A 24,866-nucleotide genomic window follows, 5' to 3' on the forward strand; every position below is an offset into this window, starting at 1 on the left:
CTGTTCAGCCTGGAGGAGACTGAGGGGACACCTCATAGCAGTCCGCAGCTTCTTCATGAAGGGAGGTGCAGGGGCAGGCACTGATCTCTTCACTGTCAGGACCAGTGACAGGACTTGATGGAATGGCCTGAAAACAGGGGAGTTTTATGTTGGACAGCAGTAAAAGGTTTTTGACCCAGAGGGTGTTGGGCACTGGCACAGGCCTCCCAGGGAAGTGGTCATAGCAGCAAGACTGAAAGAGTTAAAAAAGCATTTGGACAACACTCCCAGGCACATGGTGTGATGTTTTGGCACATGGGCTGTTCTGTGGTGGGCCAGAAGCTGGATATTGATGATCCCTACAGGTCCCTTGCAGCTCAGAATATTTTGCAATTCTGAGATTGTATGGAATTGTTTAAACAGTGACTGTTACTCCTTCCATAGGATCCTAGTTCTGGTTTAAGCTAACTTTCTTTCTTTTATGCTTTTTAGTGCAGACATTATTAATTGGGAGACATCTCTTTCATGGAATGTTTCTCCTCTTTCCATTAAAGACTCTTTTCTGGCTGCTATAATCCTCCTGGCTGGCAGTTCAAAGGAGAGCTTATGTTTTCACCTTCTGAACAGGCTGACAGATATATTCTTTGGGGTTACTGATAGGAACAACCTAAGAAAAACAAGAGGGGAGGGGTGGTGGTGGAAAAGAAAGATAAGTGACACATTGAAGATGGTGTCTTCCAATAATTCCTAGCTGTCCATGGGCACTTGGCTACCTCTGTGCTCAGGTTGCAGACTCAGCAGGGGAAAAGTGTCCTTGTTTCTTTCACTGTTGCTTTGATACTCAGACGTTTAGAAATGTCTTCTCAAGAAGAACTATCTTCAATAATTTTTTCCCCGAAAGCATGCACTAATTACAGCAGCAGAATTGTGAAGAACGTTGGCTAAATATAAATTATGGAAGGGAATGAAATACAGCTCCCAGCTGAGCTTAGATTCTCAAAAAGTCTTTTAATGTGTTCATCTGTTTCACCACTTACCATACTTGATAATTTTATCCTAAGCTATATGTCGTCTTGGAGTTCATCCTACTGCAATCTTGGTAGATATCTCTGCTTTGTCACAAAACTCATGTGCAGCTCTCTGGCAGACATCCTGTGTTTTATTCCAAGTAAATACAAATTTACAGCCTTTACTGAGCCATCTTCTTAGTAACATTACTCGGTGTCCATTACTCGGCCCAAGTCTCACCAAATCCTGGAATTGCACATGGCAACCCTCGTGACATGTTAGTAGAAAAAAGGTTAAGCATCCATTAAAAAAAAAATCACTGAATTAATGATTCTGCCACCCAGATATTAACTTTGCTTGTGTCCCCTATGTTGTATTGTGGCACCCCTATATCTCACTATTGTTAAGTTCTCAGATGAAAACCAAGGTTTTTGAACTTGATGATGGGTGCTTTCTAAATTCTGTGTGTTGAATTTAGGATAGCAATTTAAAAGGAATTAATTCTCAATGTTTGGCGGTGCTTCTTGGACAGTCAGACTGTTTCCAGGTTGCTCAGGCTAAACAGGGAAAATAGGAGTATCCAGTTTTCTACAGGTTTCTCAGACTGATATTCAAATTTCATTTGTGGGAAGCTTTCCTCTCCCCCTTGTCCTTATACAGAGGCTTCTGAGATGTCAACGAGACATTTTATTTTCTTCATTTATTTAGATACTTATTTTCAGCTGGATGATATTTGATTTGGCTCACTGCCCTGAATTTTACTTATCATGTTTTCCTTTGCATTCTCAATGCTTTGTAAATAAATTTGTTCATTTATTCTTAATGGACCTCTTTTAAGAAAGCTGATCACATGCCACACTAAAGGACACCTGTCCCTGCTGTGCAAGTAATCTTGCGAAAATGTATTAGCAAATGCATTTGTAGCAGTGTTACTCATGGAGGGCTAAGAGGGAACAGAAGTCATCTGTATGAAGCATATGGAGCAAATCCCTGAGCCCAGTCTGGGACATCAGCCCACACCACATGTTGGGGACAGGATCAGCAGATTCCATGGCCAGGCAGTTCAGGGCTGTGTGGAGCTGGCAGTGCTACACATTAGGACATGGGGTAAAATGGGGTCCTGGGCCACAGGCAGAGGTAGGAGTGTCTCCAGGAGAGGTCAGAATGGGACAAAAAGGGCTGTTCATACTCTCAGGACCCTGCCTGCAGCTCTAATGTTATCAATAGTTACAGAGCCATCGGTAGTTTGGGATTTATAGATGTTTGTAGATAATGTACTGACAGCAAATGAGGTTGAAATTTGCTAAAGAAGTTGGCCACTATTAATACCTTCCCTTGATCAAATTAATGCATTTCAGGATGATAACACATGGTAATCTCTCCTTAGAGACTGTTCTTGGCAGGGGATGGATGCATACAGCTCTAGTTTCTCTGTGCGTGTGTGACAGGATGGGATGAAATAATAGTGGTGAGCTCCTTATATGTGGTTATATTTGTATTCCCTTGCTTAAATGAGTAAGCCCTTCTGCTTTGAGTTTGGCATATTGGTGGTATTAAAAGTGCCTTATAATGCTGCCTTTCTGAGTCTTTCTTGTAAAGCTTATCATTTTGCTGTACACTTCTGAGCTGCTGCAGTGCTTCACCCCAGAAACTGCTGCTCACTAAGCTCTGATAGAAATGTCCCTGCTGTGGTGTTACACCCACCAGAATGTACATTCATCCCTCTGAGCCTTGTGGTACAAATGTAGCACAGCACAAGCCAAATGGGTGCTCAGAGATGCCCATAAGGGATTTGGTTGGCTTGAATACAGAAAGTCTTCTCAGCATTTGAAGACTTCAGGCTGATCTTAAGCACTGCATGGCCATATATTTTTCAGCTGGGACCAGAAGATGAGCAGGCTTATGCCTCTCCAACTTCACTGTGTGCTATGATTCTTTCTAGCCAAACAGATTGAGGGATGTTAGTTATTTCTGGCTTATTGCTTCCTGTTTATTCCTTTTCCAGGTGTGCAAGGAGAATTGCTGAAACTTCAGAAGTGTCTGCTTCATGTTGCATCCAGCAGAAATGCCACATTTCTGGCAAGTGGGTAAATACATTGTACTTTTAGTCCTGTTTTGCTGCCTTAACAGGCACAGATGCCTTTGAAGAAAAACCTAAACATTTTGAGGCATAGCTGAATTCCAGGTCTGAAATTTCTGAAAGTTCACAGCAATGAAGCGAAGCAGTAGAAGGAAATTCTTGGGAAGCAAGACATCTGGATTGACCTGGGCTGTCCACCTGCATCAGTAAGTACAATGCAATACAATGCAATAGTAGTGGTGGATCTGCAGGGCAAAAGAGCTGACACGGCAGACTCAGCAGGAAAGATACACTTTTCAGGGGGATGTGCTCTGGATTAGTCTCATCCTGAAGGGTCCACATCTGTCAGTGACTGGAGCGCCCTACGGGCAGTTGTGGAAAGCTTCTTCTTACAGGTAAATATTTTTTGAATGACACCCAGTTTGTGTTCTACAGGACTGCTCAGCCATGTGAACCAAAATGTGGTAAATGGGAAAAATTGGGAGATTCACTTCAAAAGGGCACTCTTGATCTGAACTAAAAGGCTAACACAGATGGACCTGTAATCTTTCCCTGTCATGATTTCTAGTAAATAGTCTAGGAAACTGCTGCACAAATCTGAAAGCTCTACAGAGGTCTCCCTTTTATTTCTTCTCACAGTGCTGGAAAAGGTACTGTTTTTTCCAAGCTAAATGTCCAGTTATGGCTCAAGTACTTTATTTAATTGGTGATAAAACCTACTGTGTGTGTTGGGGTTTTTAGAAGGGCCAATTTGCTGCAGTCTAACATCCCACACAGGCTGTTTGCTTGAAAGCCAAATTACTGGTTTTATTCAAGTATCATTAAGGGCAAGTGAAAACTGAAGGAATTTCTTAAGATACAGGGAGTAGAGAATCTGCATTAAATGAAATTTGCCAGAGGAAGAAAATTCTGGTTTATGTTTTCTGTGGCACTGTTTCTGCAATGACATTTCCAAGGGGATTCTTATGGAACTGTAATCCAGAAGCAAACAGATCAGCTTTAATTGTGTTTTCCTGTGGGGAAGAAGCACAAGCTCAAACACCCACCAGTGTTTCTTGACTGAAGCTTTCATCTGTTTTACACTGCAGGTTTTTTTTACCAACTGAAGGTGAAAAGATTTGAAAAAGTCTTTCAAACATGTAAGAGCTGAGGGAGGTGAATGGGGTGCAAGGATGAATTAGTGTTTATGTCCTGAACTTGCTGGGGTTTTGTTCATAATTACAGAAGCTTATTCTTTGTGTGCCATGGTGTCTGAGTGGTGGGAGGAAGCTGAAGCCACTGATCAAAATTCAGAATGTAAAATCGTTTCCCTTCTGTAAGTTCAGCAGGGTTTTGCTAATGATCCCTGAAAACCAGGATCTCATGATGAATGCTTAGATGGTTCAGCTGTGGTATGGCTGCTTGAAAAAAGTGAAGTCAGCTGGGAAGAAAAAGAGGAATAATGATAAGTAATCCAATTTCAGGGGTAGCTTTTCAACAAAGACAGGGAAGGATGGATCATGTGACGAAACTCTTCAAGATATATCTGGACAAATGTGTAAACTTTCAGTCTTTTCTCTGGGAAGACTAAGTCATACTGGGACAGTCACAGGGTGATGAGTGGAACAAGGAGCCTGATGCCAATGTAGAGGGCATAAAAGACATTGTTTCTTAAACAATGTCATAAAAGGACATTGTTTCTTTAGCCAAACAAAATAAACATGGTGGAACATTAGCATGTCAATAGTCAATAATTTTAAGTTCCCAACAAGAAGGACAAATCTGAGAGAAGTGTCAACAGAGGATTGTGAACAAATCGTTATCAAAGAGCCATACATAAAGTGAAGATGCAAATTGGATTTCCAGCCATCAGAAACGTGAGGTTCTGAATCAGCTTTCTTTGAAAGTCCCTCCACAGTAGTAGGGGCAAAAATCCATGTCTAAGGCTGAGCTGGATAGTACTTTGTGAAAGGAATAGTATGAGGTTGTGGCTGCAAGAGGAGGGGACCGGATACAAGCATCCTTCAGGATGCTCCTTCAAGTTCTGTATTCTGATACAGAGCTGTTGGAACACAGTGAAGAAAATAAAGGAAAATTCAACTCATGTAAAAGCAGATATTTTTATAAATAAGTCAATAAATGTGTTTCTGTAGGATCATGTGGTGAATGTGGAACACAATCAAAGCAAAGGCAGTGTTGTTATCTTTGCTGATAGAGGTGCATTATCCAATACAAGAGGTCAAATGATTATTGTATTCTTGCTTGTGCATTAGGTTGGGATATATTCTGGTTTTACTTGCCTGGAATTTTTCTTGAGATGTGTACATGTTGTAGCAATGCTGTTCATGCCTGTAAACAGGAAGGCTAATTATTACAGCAATATGGATGAGGTAATGGAGCGTGACCGTCAGGAGTGCAACTGGTGAGCAGGCAGATAACAGGCTAATGACTGAGACCTTGTCAGAAAAATGAGAGCTCTGTGCAAGATGCCTGCAGTATTGTGCACTGGGGAAATGGAGGCTGGAAGTGGCCAAGCACAGCAATTGAAGACACATGGTTTGAGGTGAACACATACTGCTGGTGATGACTGAGGCTCAACTGTGTGCTTAATGAAATGAAGCATTTTAAATAATGGGAAAGTACAGGATGCAGTGTTTGAAGATTTGATTAAATATATGCAGACAGGACCTGTGATCTGGCTGCTTTCTTGGGTAGCTACATCTGGATCTTCCTATATGCTGTTTGATTAAACAAACACAGAATCAGTCATAGAATGGTTTGGGTTGGAAGGAGCCTTAAAGGTTCCAACATCCCTGACATGGATAGGGACAACCTTCACCAGACTAGTTGGTTCAAAGCCCTATCCATCCTGGCTTTGGTCACTGCGAGGGATCAGGCATCCACAGCTTCTCAGAACAACCTGTTCCAGTGCCTCATCACCCTCATAGTAAAGAATTTTTTCTTAATATCTAATCTAAACCTGCCCTCTGTCAGTTTGAAGCCATTCCCCCTTGTGCTATCACTACATGTAAAAAGTCCCTTTCCAGCTCTCTTGAAGGCCCCCTTCAGGTACTGTAAAGATGCCATAAGGTCTCTTCTCCAGACTGAACAATCCCAACTCTCTCAGGCAGTCCTGACAGTAGAGGTGGTGCAGAACTCTGGTCATGTTCCCGACCCTCCTCTGGACTCACCCCTACAGGTCCACATCCTTCCTATGTCTGGGCCTCCAGAGCTGGATGCGGTGCTTCAGGTTGGGTTTCACTGGGGCTGAGGGGCAGAAATAGCTCTCTTGACCTGCTGGCCACATGCTAGATGTTGAACAGACAAAGTCTTTCAGGTGAAGGAGGTCTTGAGGGAAGACTGTCGTTAAATGGGATGGAGGATGTAGGATCTATCTCTTGTCAGTGAGAGAGAAAGACAGATAATTAATCTGCCAATTATGACTAGTGGGTATGCACTTGTGAAAAAAACACTGTTACACAACTAAGAACCAAGAGACTGTAGAAGTGGTGTATCCATCAGAAGCAGACCTTGATGCACATTTAGTTTAATATGAGTGGATTGCTGCAAAAGATGGCTTTCGTTGTCTCTCAAGATACCTGCAGTTCCTGCACTCCCGGTGTCTTGAAGCTCAAAACACACATAGAGCTCAGAGAAGGTTGTACAAAATTAATCTATATTGAAGAGGTCTTTCCATGATCAGTACAGTGGGAAGAGTTAAAAACCAAATATTTAAAGAAGGACAATAACCTTTACCTCTGCCACTAGAGGAAATACATGTCTAGCACGTTACGTTGCACACAGATAGGATTCTAGTGATTGAAGTCTAGCACAAATCAACTCATCAAGCTTGTTAATGAAAGCACTCCTCTGATTTAAATTGCTCAGTAAAGTGGTCATGTGGAAATCTTAATGGGCAGCACAGCTTGTAAAAGTAAATGAAAAGATGCAAATCTTCTGTCTCATGTTGGCTACAGACGAGTCTAGTGCAGCACCTCAGCAGATACAAGTTCAAATGTGGCAACTCTGTCCCAGTAGGGGCAAGGCAGCTGTTTAACTTGGACATCATCATCATCATCATCATCATTATTATTATTATTATTAGTCTGCAGTGGCCTTGAGTCTTGTTCTATGAGACAAGTTCCCTTAAGGAGAGTGTTCCCAGAAGAGTGCTGGAGGAGCCAGTCAGGAGAGAGCAGCTGGAGAAAAATTCAGCTGAGAATATGTGGAGCTGTGCCCAGAGTCTCTGGGCCAGGAGGAATATTCATAGAATCATAGAATGGTTTGGGTTGCAAGGGATCATAAAGACCATGTAGCTCCAAGCCCCCTGCTGTGGGCAGGGACACCTTTCACCGGACCAGGTTGCTCAAAGCACCGTCCAGCATCATCCTGTATTGTAGCAGAGCCATCAAGTGAATTGCCTGAAGAGGCTTCTGCAGGTCTGGACTGTCCTCTGAGGAAAGTGAAAACAAGGGCTGTTTGGGCAGCAAACCTGGGTACGTACAACCAGCACGGCAAGTAGGATGCTGCCTAGCTCATTAAGAGGTGAATTTGGAGGCCCAGATTTGCTGGGTCCCACGTGCCTGGGGAAGAGGCAGTTCCTCACCTGAGATAACCTTGGTAAGGCTGTTGAGATCAAAAACCAACCCTTTAGCCAGGGTCCAGTGAGTCACAGCTTTTGAAGTTGTTATCAAATACTCCTCAGCTTACAGTCCAGCAAGGAGTTAAAACAGAAATTTAAAGGGGATGCAGCTTTCGTTTCGGACCACAGTGTATCTACCAAATCCAAACCGGAAAGAAAATGTGTGTGTGTAAGTGAATAACATCTCAGATGCATTAAAAAAAAAAAAAATCCAACCTCAAAACTATCTTATGCTTGAAAGTGGGAAGGTGGATTTTAGTAGTGATTTTGGTAGTTTGGGTTTGTGTGTTTTTATTGTCTGGTTGGGTTTTTATTTTTGGGTTGTTTTTTTTTTTTTTTTTTTTTTTTGGTTTGGTTTGGGGTTTTTTTGGTTTTTTGTTTTTTTTTTTTTTTTGTTTGGTTTGAGTTTTGGGTTTGATTTTGGTTTTTTTTTTTTGCTTACCTTTTCTTGTTTGGATTATTGTTTGTTTTTGTTTGTTTGATTCATGGGGATTTTTTCCTTCAATGTCATCTAATAAAGGCTGCTTTCTTCAGCTATGCTAGGAGTGACAGATGCAATGGAGGTGATATAGAAAAGTACATAGCCCCCCAGTTGCCACCTGAGGTGCAGTGTGGAGGGCATTTTTTACTCAATATACTCCCTTGGCCATGTATGGGTAGGAGAAATCTTGTGTACAGCATTGGGATTTGAAGTGGAAGGACCACTCATGGAGATCATTCTGCAGCCTCTCAGACCCCTTTCGTTATTAAAAAGGCCACATTGCTATCCGTAATTCCATTCTGTGCAAATGTAAACAGACACCTCTCCAGCCTCTGGTTAATTCATAAAATGGTGCTTGCAGTGTAAGTTACAGCCACAGCTGAGCTGCAGTAAGGGAGAGAGTGGCAAAACCCCCCCATTTCCCAAGAATGTTCTTAGAGGTATAACAGTCATTAACTAAAAAAGCAAAATCAGTAGTTAAATGTGGGAACCAGTCTGTGAAAACTCGCTCAAATACATAATCCTGAGAAAATTGCTGCACTTTCTTTCAAATCTTAAGTATCTTCTTCTCTGAAAAACATGTTCTCAGTTAAATCCATATCCAAGAAGGATACTGCAACACAAGCTTTGTATTTCATGGTCACCTCTTTGTATTTCACAGTCACTACTACAAAAAGTGCAGCAAATTGCTTCCTGTGCCCTCTCCTTGATTCAGTCACTCTAAGTGTTTACAAATCATTATCCTGCAAAATAATTGACTCAGGGCTATTAGGACTTGAAACTTTGAACAAATGCTGAAATTACGAACACTTGAGATGTATAAAAATAGTGACAATGGTCATTACCATCAACAAAAATAAAGGGAAGATGGGTTTTACTGATTGAGCATTTTGCCTCAAGACTAAAGAAATAAGTGTGCTGTTGTAGAACAGAATGTTCTCTGGGCATTGAAAGTGATGCATTTTAAATTAGAGGGGGGTGTATTCCCTCTGTGTTTCGAAGTTAAAATTGATGCCATCTCTCATAAAATTCTTTTAGCATGATATGTATGTCTCCTTAAATACCATACAGTACTCACCACACTGTTCTCTTATATTTCTTCCTGTCTTTTGCAGGGAAGAAACCCCCATAAATTGTTCATGCAGTTTGGTGGCTGTTCCACACATTTTGGTAGCTTCTGTGTGTACTCATCTGTGTATATGCTGGGTGGCCTTTTGTTGCTCAGGGAAATGGAAAATCATCCCAGGAGAAAAAAAAGCATTCTTCTTTGTGGGTCCTCTATGAAGACACCAGTACTTTCTGTAGCTGGTGTTTGTGAAGTTGTAGGATCTTCATGTCTTAGACACTTTCAGCACTCATGACTGCTGTTTGCTGGTGGACTCAAAAGGTAAGAATTGGAAAGATGTGCAGGGTGATTACAGGTTTTGGCTTGTTTGTTTTTTAGAAACTCAAGCTAAAAACCCTCTTAGTTTGTCTTACAAGTAACATTTAATTTAAAGTATTTTTAAGCAACATTTTGAGCCCATGGATTCCAGCCATGTTATAAAACACCTGCCTGCAACATAAAGTGATCTGAAGTACACATCCTGAAACAGAAATGAGCATAGAATAGCACCAAAGGAATAAGTGATGAAGCCTGCTAAGACAGCAACAAAGACTCTCTGATGTGAACAGTGCTATGAGGAACCTCATGGTATTTTATTAAAAGGTCAGCTGTAACCATCGGGTTGTTTCTTCTACTGAAGCTTTATAAAATGTCATTGGAAAAAAAAAAAAGATAAAGAACAAAAACTGTATGAACATATGCATTTCATCAGATGTGTATAGTGGTCACAGATAGTAGTCCTACTCTAAAATTTTGGCAATGGTAGCACAAAATTTTGTCTAACACACACATAAATGAAGAGAGACATCCTTTGCTCATAGAACAAAAATAATACATCACAGAATCAATGTTAAACATAGCTGACCTTGAAAGTACAGTTAAAGAACTGAAATTTCTTCCAGTTTTAAGATTTCATGAGCTTTACGCAGAGACGTCGATGCTCTGAAAAAGAACCCAGCCAATGCTTTGCAGGTGAACCAAATCTCAATAAGCAAGAAGTGACACTAAGTCTCTGAGGCCACTGCTGGAAGGATGCAACTTGGATGTATCAACTACCAAAAATCATTCTGTCTACTCCAGCTATGTATGCATATGTTGCTGGCATTCAGTATTATGAGTCTTTTTGAGGGGTAAAACAACTGAGCAAATAAAAAATATGTTGTATCAGACTCCTTAATTCTTCTGTGAATTTCTCAGTTACACTTTCAGTTGCTGAAGTCTGTTACTTGTGAAGTTTAAAAATAGTCAAAAGACCTGTAATATTTTCATTTTCATTTCCATCTGTTAGTTGAATAGGGATTGAACCTGAATCCATTAAATACGAATTAACTAAAATCTCTGCTAAACCTAAATAAACCTAAACCTGAACTCTTTCCTCCCTATATTTATAATAGCAGGATATCTCAGCCTCTGGATATCCTGGCTCAAGACATCCTGGCATTTGTTGCTCTCCAGTGTAAACTGTTTGCATCCTTGACTTAGGTAGAGGTAAGATGGCTCCTGTGGCCTTCCCTTAAGCAGTTCCACCCTGCAAAGCTCTCAGAGCATTTAGAAAACCTTGCATAACTTTCACAGAGGTGTGTAAACATGTCTTTACCTTTTCACTGAAGCCAAATTAACTTTGTGTGTTTTGAGATTCCACACATGTAAGTCCTTTGCTTGGTCATACCCAAAAGGGTTTGTGTGTTGTGGTTTAACCCCAGCCAGCAGCCAGGCCCCATGTAGCTGCTCACTCATCTCTGGGGTCAGGGACAGAATGGGAAGTGTAACAAGCTAGAAAAGCTTGTGGGTTGAGATAAAGGCAGCTTGATAGAAAAAGCAAAAGCTGCACGCACAAGCAAAGCAAAACCAGGGATTGATTCAGAGCTTCCCATGGGCGGGCAGGAGTTCAGCCATCTCCAAGAGAGCAGAGCCCCCTCACAAGTAATGGTGACTTGGGAAGAGAAACACCATCAGTCCAAATGTCCCCCCCTTCCTCCTTCTTCACTTTATATACTGAGCATGATGCCATAGTCTGGAATGTCCCTTTGGTCAGTTTGGGTCACCTTTCCTTACTTTCCTGGCTCCCACACACCCCCAACTTCCTGACCAGTGTGGCCGTATAGAAAGCAAAAAAGGGTCTGTGTAGCCCCCCAATAACAGCAATAAAAACCTCTCTATATTATCAATCCTGTGTTCAGCACAAATCCAAAACACAGCCCTATGCCAGCCACTGTGAATAAAATTAACTACCCCGACCAAAACCAGCACAGTGTGAAAGGGGTTTGGTTTTCCCTTTTCTTAGGTTTTTTTTTTTTTAATTTAATTTTTTATTTTTAATCTGAGCTTGCTTGTCACCCTTAGAGGGAAAAGAAGACATTCTGTCTGCTTCCCTTCAGTTTCACTGTACACTGGGAACCACAGAGACGCTTTCTCACTGAACATTGAGACTCAAAACTTTCACAGCCTTGTATCGTGTAAGCCAGGCCAGTTTGGTAGACTGGAAAAGGAAGGAAATTCTTGGAGGTCCTGACTTGAGGTTCAACCAGCTGATTAGGAAGCAACATGGCAAAACTTTGAACAGAGTGTAATAACTGTTGACTTAGTGTTAAAGAAATGATGACAGACCACTTAGTGTTAAAAGCTGCTGACAGACAGCAAATATTTTTGTCACATTCTTTTGCCCATACCTTGGTGGGAAAAGAAAGAAGTAGTGGAAAATAGGAAGGACAAAACAATATTCCATTGCAGAGAAATGATGAAAAGGTTATGTTTGCATCTTAGCAACTAATTTCAAGATTGATGCCTTGCTGGAGGGTAGCTGTTGACTTATGGCAGAATTTGACTGCGGCACTGAATTTATGTTACTTGGCAACAGTAACACACATTAAGTAGGAATGCAGCACACCTCCTTGGCTGGGTCAGCCTGCATCCCTTTAATCATGCACACCAGCATGTGAGACAGGTTGGATCTGTGGCTTCTGCCAAATTCCTAGTAAAATTTAAGTGCAGATGCCTCTCACAAAATTAAAGGTTATTTTAACTATATTTATAGTCCAAAGATACTTGTCATAACACAGGGAGCACCCTTACTTTTCTTTCAAGGACATGAAATGCTTAGCACATCTGAGCTTGTAATGTCTCTCTGCAGGGCACAAGGCACTGAGCTACCCAAACTCTCAGGATACAGCTGACCTTTCATGTGGTTTCGCCACCTTAGAGGAATTTGTCCTTTCCAGTGCAGCTGAGGAGGGAAATGTTTCTTCTAGTGTTAAGGGACACTCATAGATGTATAAAGTAAGTCACATAAAAAAGAAAAATCACTCTAATTAAGAATAGCTGATGTTTACCAGTTTGTTCAATGAATTTCCCTATTTTTATGTTGGACCAATTTGCTTAGGTCCTATATTTTTAAAATTGTTGCCCAAGGTAATAAACAGCAAGCAAGTTAAACTTTAGAGCACCAACAATTAGCAGGTACTGCTCAGAGCAAAAAGGAGAAATGGAGTCCCATGTATCTCTAGATGAAAGCAGGTAGAGCAGGACCACCACCCTCCACCCACCCTCATCTCTCTGCCTGTGATGGGTTGACCTTGGCTGGCTCATTTGCCCACCAAGCTGCTCACTTGTTCTCCATCCTCAGCAGAACAGAAGGAGAAAATAAGATGAAAAAACTCCTGGGTTGAGATAAGGACAAGGATGTCACTTATCAATCACTCTCATGGGTGACTCACCTTGGGGAATAGCAATTTAATTTACTGCCAGTTAATAACAAAGAAGGATAATGAGAAATTAAACATAATTACCTTCCCCCCCACTCAGTCTTTCCAGGCTCAACTTCAGTCCTGAGTCTTCCACCTCCCCTTCACTCCCCAAGTGTCCCATGGGAATGGGGAATGGGGATTGCGGTCTGTTCTTCCTTCTCTTCTCCTTCCTCCTCTCATATTGTCCCTATTTCATATAGGGTTCCACCTATGGGAGACAAACCTTCACCACCGTGGGTTCTTCCTACAGGCTGCAGTGCTTCAAGAAGTTCTCTAGCATGGAGCATCTAGATGTCCTGTTCTTTGGGAATGGGCTGCTCCAGTGTGGCCAGTCCCCCATGGGCCACAAGTCCTGCCAGAATGGTCTCTGAGCAGCCTTTAGAAACTGTCCTGGGAGAGGTGTTGCAGCCGCACACCCTTCTGGCTCCCTGCCATTGGTGGGAAAAAGCTGCCTGGAAGGACAAATAAGTTGTATCCAGCACTTCAGATTGGTTCAGTGTGGCATTTAGGGCTGTATAAAAAGATGCCTCCTTGAGGAGAAGAGAAGAAAAAATACAGGAACTTTAAGCAGCGGCAATTTCAGCAGCTGAGTGTATCCATGTCAGAGATTTAAAATGAGTGGGCAGAGAAAATAAATACCAAAAAACTTCCACATGTGGAAGAGAGGAGGTGTCTCGCCTCTCAGACAAACCTCATTTTAAAACATTTGAAAACTATTTAGTAGAGTTGCAACCTAAAAGAGGAGGAGAACTGAAGCTGAAATGGAGCAAGGAGTGCAGAGCATTAACATTTCTCACTTGTGCCATTGATTGAACAAACATATAAATAAACTACATTCTGATAAATTGGTTTATAGCAGTGGATTTAGAGGAAAAGGAAAAGGAGAGAATCATGACAAAACATTTATTTTACATTTACTTTACAAAATGAGAAAACTATGTAGCAGTTTAATAAAACATAGTTTCCATGATAATTAACTTAGCTTCATTTGCATTACAATACAGTGCAGCTTGAACACTCTGCATATATCCTAAAGATTTCATGAGAAGATCAGCTTTTAATCAGCTAAGGTATAAAGCTCTACAGTTAGACTGAACCAAAGTTCCATTGCCAAGACCACTCAGTGGAAGTTTTCTGAATGTCATTCCTATTACTCATTCATTAAAAATCATTGGCTTTCATTAGAAGCAGGATTGAGCAAAGCACTTCAAAAAACAGAAACCTGATGATTCAATCTGAGGGATCAAAGTATCAGAATTTCTTGAGCTTTGCTTGCATTATCTCAACAAAAGTTGAGTGTGTCAGTTTAGTTTAGAAAACAAATACTTTTTTATCTTATTTTCTTTTTTCAAACAAAGAATAAATATTTGTGGTTAACTTCTGGGTGTTTGATCTTATGAAGATTCTCTGCAAATAAAATAACAGGAGCAAGACAACTGCTCTGATGCACTAGTTTTAAAAGAATTCCCACCTTGAACACAGTGAGAAAAAGAGGGGAAAACCAAAATGCCCCCCAAAATAAATGTAATAGCAAAAACCTGATAATAAAAGGTGCTTCTTGAATATGTCCTCAAGCTAACACAGCTGGAAAAACTCTCTTTGAAAAAATATTAGAAATATGATGTGATTAGACAGAATCCATGTGGGTATTTTTTGCTTCTTTTCTGCAGAAGGGTATTGCTATGTAGCTTTACCTTATCTTAAAATGATCTCCAGTTTTGAAACTTCTAAATAAAAAGACTGGTTAGAAAAACTACTGGAAAGATGATGCTTCATGATATTAGACTTAGATTCAATTTTGAAGTTATGACTAAATAGCTTTTAAATTAATGGAAAAAATAGCAATCTATTTTTAAAATACACTGCCTTTTTCTGACAATACTGTTTTCACTGTGCTCTTTCTTACTCTCTGGCTGACTTCTCAGAAAGGGAGATTAGAAGAGGAGAATGGAAGCTGAATAATAGTACATCTTGTTCTTTGGGAAAAAATCAGTGAACAAACATTTATAGACTAGCTACAAGGACAGGGGGAGAAAAACTGTCAGCATTGTGCAAAAATCTATAGCAAAATAAAAACTTTAAGAAATTTAAGAAATTTTATAAAAATTTAAGAAATGTTATAAAATTAATCAAACATCTTATCTTCCTTTTTTAAAAATTTCTGCTAGAAAATAGCTTGTAATTGGAAAGTTATTTATTATGGTGACAATTGGGCACAAACAGAAAGCAACACAATGTGCTGGTGAAGTGACAGTGCTGTTGCTGTGTTTCTGGGCAAATTAGAGGTCTTTGATGAAGAGCTCTGCAGCTTATGCAATTGGTGTGAGTTTTGGGAAAGCAAAATCATACTGAAGTTGTCTTTCCCTGCTCAAAACCTTGTACCTGCCTTCTCGCAGGGCTCTTGTGGAAAACTCTCTTTGGACGCTAGCAGCTGTGTAACAGTGGCATGCTGGCAGGGCAAGGGTTGAGAGGTAGGACTTTCTGATGTCCATGGTAGAACTCTCTGATGCTGAGATGCTTCACAGTTTCACAGATGAAGGCTGAGATGCCTTTCACAGCTGTCCAAGTACAGAAAAGATTCCCTGTCTCATCAGAGGAAGTGTTCTGTCAGAAACGTGCAGTGAATGGACTGCATGGAGGCAGAGGAGAGAATCTATGTACAGTCTTATCTGTCAGGACTACATTAAGTGGTATTAAAAGGTGCTTCCAAATATTTTAATGGTGGGTTTTGTTGGATTTGTTGGATGGGTAATTGATATTTCTCTCTCTACAGTGCCTATTACTGTTTTAAATTCAAATAGTGTGTTGATTGTAGATTGGAGACATTAAGGAAGATATATATGTGTAAAACCCAGTGAAAAAAAATGTATCCATGTGTGTCTAAAACCACATCCACTGACCAGCACTAGAATATATGCTGTTTTTTGCAGGATGGAATTGTCACCCTACTGAATTTATTGGGAAGTTTTCCACATATTTCAGAAAGCCCTTTAGCTTTTTTTTTTTTGTTGTTGTTAGAAGGTAATTAATATTTTAATTCTGTTTCTCCTATGAGATGCAGGTTAAAAAAAAAAAAAAGGCAAAAAGAAAAACATCCAAATCCTTACCCATGAAAAGATCCAGAAGAATGATGAGGCAGTTTGCATAAAGAGAGAAGACCTAGATGGTGTCATGGATTAAAATAGCTTTTTTTGAATGGAGGAAACAAAGTCATCATGGAAGTGATTCTGGGTAGCATAGAACACATGTTCAAAGATGGAGGATTTTCAAATAGAATTAACAGCTTGGATATGAACCTGAAAGTTTGTTCTGTTTAGATTTTGACCCAGCATGTGAATGGAAAAGCTCTAAACTGAGTAAATTTGAAGTGAATTGCTAAAGACACAAGAGGAATTAGGAAAGCATGTCCCTTTCAGTGCAAGACAGAGAAATTCAATAAATAAGGATTACTAGCCTGTCATATTTTTGCTATCAGCAACATTCCCTCTAAAAATCAAACAGTTCTATAATGATCTCTAATATCTCTGTGCTGCTTCTGGGTGAAAACTGTCAAATATGTACATAGGTTGCAACATTTGAATAAAATGGCACCACATTTAAAATGTATCCTGAGGTACAGCTGAAGAAAATTACAAAATGTTCTTTGTATTAGAAAATAAAACACTGTTTATTAAATTAAAATCAGATGCATAAAGTATGTCCTACTTGCAGGAAGGTCAACTGCTGAGAACAGTGTCACTTCACCTAGATAATTTCAATCCTGTTAGGACTGCCAAGCACAGACCATTTTTACAGCTCAGTATGAATAATAAATGGGTGGCAAAAAGCCCCAGATGAGGGCGCAGCAAATCTCATTGTCTTCTCTTTGCAGTGTGTTGTTTTGTGCAGCTGTTCAGAGCACGTATAAATAGCTACCATGCCGTGTTGTGTTGTACATCACTGCTGTAATGGGCTGATCAAAGCACCAACTGGTGGAGAGGTAATGTCTGATAGCTGAAGTGTGAACCTTTCTGTTCATTGCAAAAGCTCTTCAGAAGGCTGCTCTGGGTTCTTTCCAGGGCTGCACACAAGGCCGTGAGCTTTGGTGGCCAAAGTCCTATAGATTTGCACAGTGAATGAAGCAGATTTTGAGGAAATAATTTTAAAATTTCACTTGGTGTAATTGCAGCTGGAATGAGTTATCTAGAGAAATACCTAGAATAGAGCAGATGCGCAAAATTGCCCTGAATGTATTGGTCTTTAGATAATTGTTCACAGAAAACTGAAAACTTGCTAATCCTGCAACTACTTGGTCTTTTTTGTTCTTTAATATCAATATCAATATAAAGATCACTGATTTCAGCTGATATTGGAATAGTAGGCGAAAAACCTTCTGAAATGGATTTAATATAAAGGTATAGGAAAAGCTGCCAACAGAAATGTTGCTTAGAGCCTAATTCTGCTCTGAAATACACCCATTCTGGCATCCTTAGGTGTTGTGTCTTTGAGGGGAAAAGGTTGTTCATTTCATATTACTTACACAGAGCAGGATGAGCTTTCCTTAACTGCAACCACAACAGCAAGGTAATTGCAAACATTTTCAGGCAGGTTTGTGAAGACTATAATTTTTGCTCCCTTTCAAACTTCACTGAGTTTAAGGAATTCACATATACCTGTGTTCTTCAACTTCTAAGGGATCAGTGGGAGTACCAAGCAAAGCTATCAGCAGAGGCTGAAATTCGCTGAAGACAGTACATAGCTTCACTGGGAAACTTTTATGGGGTCTTCAAACTGAAAAATACCAGTGACTTACATCAAAGACCAGAAAACATTTTCTCCTTCTGGCCATTTCTCATTTGATTCATGGAGTTCTGCTTTATTTCTGTGCAAAGGAGGCTGTGTGCTCAGATTCATTATATAACTGAGTCTGAAACTCATTTCATGACTCACACTTTGATGCTGACCTCTGCAGCTGCTTGGATTCTCAGCATTTACAGAGGGAGTATGAGTCAAAAGGCTTTCATTGCAAAGATGCTGTCACATTATTATAGACTCAGGCTGAAACTAATTTAATGAACGAGGATGCTCTCTGTATCAAAGATTGCTTCCCATGGTCAGATACATCACCTCACATCACCAAAGACCAGCAGCAGCTGCTAGTTTTGCTAAGCTAAAACTTATATATATATGTATGTATATGAAAATGGCAAGGAAACCCCTATGGTCCCTCTTGAGCAGAGAGCAGGCCTCCAGTAACACACAGGAGGTGCTTTTCCATTTATCTCAACAAATGGAAATTACCTAGAGGCCTGTCAAGTTATCTGTGAGAGATATCTCAGCCTGTGCCAGCCCTATGGGGTGTTTTACAGACTCCAGGACATCTAGGCAGCTGATTCATACTGCTGAGGTGATAAAAATGTGTGCATCATTAAGGGGTACTCTGAAGAGCCACAACTCTCCAGGAACAAAGTAGCATCTGTCTCTTCAGTCTGGCATAAAGAAACTAGCATGATTTTTCCTCCATTTTCCTTTCTCTATTACTTTCTACTTAAATTTTACCCTGGAATTAGAAAAAAAGCCTACAAAAAATGGATGAACCGCATGCCAAGAGACACGTCTCCTATCCTCATGGCAAGAAAAATTTATTCCTAAACTCTTCCTGATGGATGTTTCATTAGCTGAGCTAGAAAAAACCCTGGGATGGGCTTACATTACATCCCCAGGCAACCTGTCTTAGAGATTTCCATTGCCTTACAAGTAGAGAAATTTTTATGTCCCTAATGTCCACCTTAATTGTTGCTGCAGTTTGTGTCCCTCATATCATATCCCTTCCCATGCTGATGGATTTGAAGACTGGTTCTGTGTCTTTCTTCACTCGCTTCCTCTCCTGATTAAACTGTTCTTTTATGTTATGTATAGGCCACATACCATAAGATTCTGATCATTTTTACTATTATAGATGTTTGCCTTAAATCAGTGAAAAAGTAATTATTTGTATAAAATGATCATGCTAAATATTGTAAAGACCAGATCCTCATGGCTTGATGATCAAAGATTTTTAATGAAAGTGATGATTATGGAGAACTCTTAGAGAATCAAAGATTGATGCTTAAATGTTATTTAAGGCAATACAAATGCATTCACACACAGAATACACATAAAGGATTCCACACATATGAAAATCACAGGCAGTCTGCAAAGATAGAGACTGAATGGATAAATTCTATGTTTCATTCCTGACTGTCTTGAATTGTTGCCCTAGAAAAGCATGAAAATCATAGGTAAAGAGGAACAGCTTATCTGTAACAGCTCTTAGATATATTTAAGTCTCCTAAAGCAGTTTTTCATGAGCAAAAGCACTTTACTGGAAGGTGAAAAATGAATGCTTACAGGAATGTCACTTATGCAATCTGAAAGGAGTGCTAATAGAGTTTATTTTGTCAGTGATATTTGTTGTTATCAACCGAGATGTGCCTATGTGTTTGATGGCTCTATGAATTTCCCTGAAAACATTGTTTATCCTGTAGACTTGGATGGAAGTCACCATAAATGTCATCCTCCTTTAGTTCTTGACTCTTCAGAGCATTTAAGAACATACTTAATTCTGAATAAAAATTCACTACTTCAGTAAGAAACAAATATGTACTTAGCATTAAGCACATCTTAAAGGACTTTTGCTAAATCACAGTGTTGTTTTCAGGTAGTTTCATTTTCTTTAGCACTCAATGATTCAGTGCTGTATGATTTATTGCTTGTTACAATGCATCTTTCATCACTACCTTTCCTGCTCCTTTGTTGTTCAGATGTGCATTGCTGCTATAAATAATGCTGTTGTGTGAATATGAAAAAAGAGTTTCCTCCAGCAACTATCATTGTATGCTGTCACAAAGTTTGTGAAGGTTAAAGATTAATGCTTAAATAAGGTACTTAATACTGTTCATATCATATATCTTCTATGCACTGGCATTATTTTTTCCTCTTTTGCTAAGGGAAGATGTGTTATTGAGTAATGATGGTTGCAATAGCTATTTGAAAACACTGAACAGTTGTTTTATAGCTGCAAATGATGCAGACCTTTAAAGTTTGGACCATTTACTGAAGAGATGATGGGCTTGTCTTGCTTTGCTCCTATTACATAAATTTTCTGGATGGAGAATTCATCTTGCAGTGTGCTAGTGCTCTGATGCTTACCTACACCTAAAGGAGGGATTGCAAGTTTTAAATTTCTTGCAGCTGAGAATACTTAAATGTAGATGAAGGTTTCAGCAGCATGAAAAAGTGCTCAGTTAGCTGAGATCAGTTTTCTGTAATTTTGTTTGTTGGCTTTTAAGATCTTTGCTCTAAGCAGCCATGTTTTCTGCCACAAACCATGTGGGTCTTACCTGCTGAAATCAGTGCTCTCTGCTCTCCTAGCTGGGTGTCACAAGGGCTGATGGAGAGCAGCAGTGCAAAGTCCTCTTGTGAGTTTGTAATTGCTCTGACAAATTGCTGCACTGGGTAGGATCTATAGATGAGAAGATGTTCCCAGCAAACCCCTGACAGGAGGTTTAGGAGACGCTGTCTTTTATGGCATTGACACCTTATGGACAGTAAAAAGAATCATTACTGACTGACAGGCAGAACTTGACAAAACAGCTGCTAGTAAAGTAGGAGGTATGATTCTCTTTTATTAAAAGACAGTGATTTATTTGAAGGACTGAATCTCACACACATCAGGCTTAGTGTGTGTTTTCTGAATCCCAGGCAGTTCCAGCAGAGCCACGCCAGAGCTTGCAGTGTCTCTGTTTGAGTTCAGGAAATCGAAAGCTCATTAACTTTTGGCTCTCAACAGACAGCTGCTCACTGAAGAGCCCTCTCAGATCTTTGGCTTGTCAATTTGTACAAGAGTTTGGAAACAGGAAGTGGAAGAATAGGTACTTGAGGAGCGAAGGGAAGAAAGTTTCCATGAGCTAGAAATCCTGCTTTTTATCTTCCTCCATTTCTAGCTAGGATAATGAAACATGTCTGTGCAGCAGCTGGAAATACTTGAAAGTGTAGGTATGCCCATGGATACAAGACAGTAGAAAATTCAATGATGTGGGAGGACTAGGTGTGAGTAGTGTGACATACTGTGGTGAGCTTTGTGGAATTTGTCAGCTGTGTCCTTCTTCCAACTTTTGGCTGGAGCCGTCTGGAACCACCAGGATCTGTGTTAGTAACCTGTAACCACCTTGAGAAACCCACCCCGCTGTCTCCTGCACCTCTGGGGTATTTTCTTCTGGTTCCAATGGGCAGCATGTAGGGCTTCTGTTGGAGATACTGAGGATGAGTGCTGCTGCTGATTTTTAAACATCAGCAGAGATAGTTGTCCTTTATCTTTTTCACGGGTAAAACTCATGGAGTACCTGCTCTTCCTGCTGTCACTGATAGTCTGTCAAGCCTCTATTAGCTTTTCAAAACAACCCATCAATGTTTAGCTGCTTTTTATATGCTGGATTTGTCCTCAGAATTCCACCTGAGTTTGAAAACAAGCATGATGCCTCACACATAGGGAGCAGCTGATTTCTGCCTTTTAAAATGCAGACCCTGTACTCTGTGCTTAATTTTCAGAGAATGCATGGAGTTAAAATGTAAAGCCATGGAGGGGAAAAAGTGCCATGATACTGCAAAATGCTAGAAACTGCATTTTCAGCCACTTTCAAGCTGCTGTCTCCAATGTTTCATATGCCTGATTGAGGTAGTAGGTTTCTGGGAAAGTTGGTTTTGGTAGCATCAATGTACTTTACAATAAAGGCAGGCCGTAGGACAGCTGTGTCTATTGATTTTTTAAATAGAATCATGGCACAATGATTGTGCACAAATGAAATTTCATCTTGTTTCTTCAGGTTAAGGAACAAACTAAATTTTCACTGTGAAATGGGAAAAAAATTCACATTTGCTTTCGTCTCCAGAAGAAAGGTAGGTGTCAAGAGGTGTGAAGCTTCGTTTTAAAATCATGCTGGTCCCAGGCAGCCTTTTTCCCACTGCACAGGTGTGGGGGATTCACCAGGACAAGCTTGACAATTCCCCTCCTTCAGTGGATTTGGTTTGTTTGCTCCTGCAAGCAGGTTCCCTGTCCCCAGAGAGATTGTCCTGCTGTAGCTGAAACCCTGCCATCAGAAATCAAATGCAAATGTGTTAATTAATGAGGAGTCTTTATGGAGTGAAGTACATCACCAGAATGCTGCCACTCAGGCAGTGTGGTCACTTTATAAGCTGCCTCCAGTAGCAGGTGTTACCTTGGGTGGCTTTCAGGTTGCTCCATGCTGTAAAATTAACTGTTGCTCACCTCTTTCCTTTTAATTGCTGGTGTCAAATTGTTGAGTTCACTCTTCCATTTGCAAGGCAGCAGTGAAGGTGCAGAAACCACTGATAGCTGATCTCATTATTTATCCACTTAATAGCATTCAGGAGGGACATTCTGTGGTTTAATGGTCTCTGCTATAAAAAAGCATTTTAAAATTCAGTCACTGAGTTGATGCTGAAGGTAGTGGCCAGAAACCTTAACCTACATACCATTGGAACTATATCCCTAACTTTGCATGACTGTTCCCTCAGCTGAGAAATTGAGGCTCCTGGGGGACACCGTGCACTGGAGGTGAGCTTTGTTTCCCTTGGGCAAAGATAGAAAGGCAGGAGGATGCTCGCTCTCTGTTACCCAGATCTTCTTACCACCCACCAACTTCTTACCTGTTTGACACCAGGAACAGAGGAGAGGAGGAAAAATGCTCTGCCTCTGACCTGAACTGAAGGGTGCTGCTCTTAAGTGATGACACACAGACAAGATCTGGGTTCATCTTCAGGCGAACCACCAAGAACCAGTAAGAGGCCAATGTGATAAAATCTTAATGGTGTTTTTGCTTTCACAAGCAGTGTTCAAATTAGCAAAGACTTTCAGCTAAAATAACAGGTCAGAGAAATTTCAACTTCAGCACTTTCTCTGTGGAATATTTGATTTTCTTCATTTTACAAGTTTTGAAACATTATTGCTGCATCTACTTGTAATTAAAGTAAGAAAAGCTGTTACCTGACCTAAAGCAACACAGCTGAATTTTTTTATTTTCATTTTGAGTGAGGTCATACCTCCTGTCCTCATAATTTATTAGCACAGGTCCAAAAAGTAATGCAGGAGAAAAGATACAGAAGGTGAAACGCATACCCAGTCTCAGCCAGACCGAGCAAAGGATATGCTATGATGTGGTACAGGCTCAGGTTAATTTTGGGCAGGTACCACAAAGATTTCACTGCAACTTATTTAATGTAATTGCTGACCTAGTATTGAGTATCTAGAGAGTCTGGGATGAATTAATAATATATGGTTTTTTCTTTTTTTTTTTTTTTTTCAATTACAAAACTGGAATGAGAAATTTACACATATATTATACCTATGTATAATTTACTGTTCTGCCTTTGAAGTCTAATCTATTTGATAGTCTGGAACAGTGATTTCAAATTCAGCTATGCCTAATTATTTGATCTTCTCCTTTGACTCTCTCTTCTTCTCCAAACAGAAGAGATTTATCTTTGGACCATGTTGGGATTTGAACAGAACAAATTAGATGTTGACTGGACTTTTTTTAAGCATAATTAAAATGCAGGACCAAGTCACACTTCCATACCTTTAAGAAAACTTTTTATTACATTAAATATTTAATGCTCAGACAGTTAATCCATACTAATCTTACAGGACCATGCAGTGACTGTAAAATTGCAGGCCATCAATCCTTTCCTGAGCTCCTTGGATCTGTGATAAACATATGGGCTAAGACTGCCTTATAAAGTTCAGGCAAACACTCCTTGAAGTTGAGCCATGTTTAAATCAGTAGACCAGATCATCCGAGTCTGTTCCCTGCTCCATCCCAGAGATGCTGTTCCCTGCTGTACAATTTGGTAATTGCTGGAGCGTGCTCATCAGGAGGAGGATCACCTGCTTTCTTTGCATGCTCTGATGCAGGGCAGGGACCTTGACCACTGGACACTGATGCTCATCAAACATGGCAGCAGAAGTGGACAAGCCTTTGCCTTAGACTTCCTGCATGTTGGGACTGAAGAAATGAGACAGATGAGAGACAAAAAAATCCACTTGAGGTCCAGGTTTTTAAGGACAGAAGCTGTATAAACAAGAAGGTGTAAAGTTCTCCAGTAGAGCTTTTGTTTTTGTTTCTTTCTTTAGATGTCACTTTCAGTTTGTTGCTCATTGCTTTTTACTTTCCTTCTGGTATGGGTTATGCACCTTTACACAGATTTTTGTGTGATCGGGGTATTTTTTTTGGTTTTATTTTGGTTTGGGTTTTTCGTTTGTTTGCTTGGTTGTGTTTAGGTTTCTTTAAGTTGTTTTTTTGTTTTGTTTCTTTTTTTTTTTTTAACTATCCATTCATTGTGTCTTAATGATTTTCAGTACAGGAAGTTCTGAAATTTAGCCTGCATAAGTTAAATTCCTACTACATATCTATAGATGTATATATATATATAGAGAGAGAGAGATATACATATGTGTGTATAAATTTATGTAAATTTACCAGATATTTAATTTTTAAAAATGGTGCAGTTAAAGGATCACAGGTGTGAAACTCCTTATAAAAGGAAAGGTTAGTTTTGATAAAAAAGTTATGAATCATAGCTTTTCCACTCTTATGGCTCAAAAAGAATATTTTTAACGTTTTTTTTTTAATTAAATTTGTTCCGTAAAATATCTATTCCTTTCATATCAGTGCTGGAGGGAATTCAGACATGTCTACTGGCATTTCTATCATGAAACACATAATGCAAGATTTAAAATTCTTTTTTTTCACTGAAACTGTCATAGATTGCTGCTTTATAGAGAGAAATAGAATAGACGGGGCCAGGCACCA

The 24,866-nt window shown here is 39.9% G+C and overlaps 1 protein-coding gene across 1 annotated transcript in view; it reads left to right on the plus strand.

Moving 5' to 3' along the window:
* Positions 1 to 3,183: 3,183 nt before the first annotated feature.
* The window catches only part of NPSR1 (neuropeptide S receptor 1), a 93,703-nt gene continuing 72,020 nt past the window's right edge, over positions 3,184 to 24,866 (plus strand). Inside the window, exon 1 of the mRNA XM_058030025.1 lies at positions 3,184 to 3,273. The gene's annotated coding sequence lies outside the window, so the exon portion shown is untranslated. The remainder of the gene's footprint in view (positions 3,274 to 24,866) is intronic.

This window comes from Melospiza georgiana, chromosome 1 (assembly GCF_028018845.1).
Source record: "Melospiza georgiana isolate bMelGeo1 chromosome 1, bMelGeo1.pri, whole genome shotgun sequence".
Lineage (NCBI taxonomy): Eukaryota > Metazoa > Chordata > Aves > Passeriformes > Passerellidae > Melospiza > Melospiza georgiana.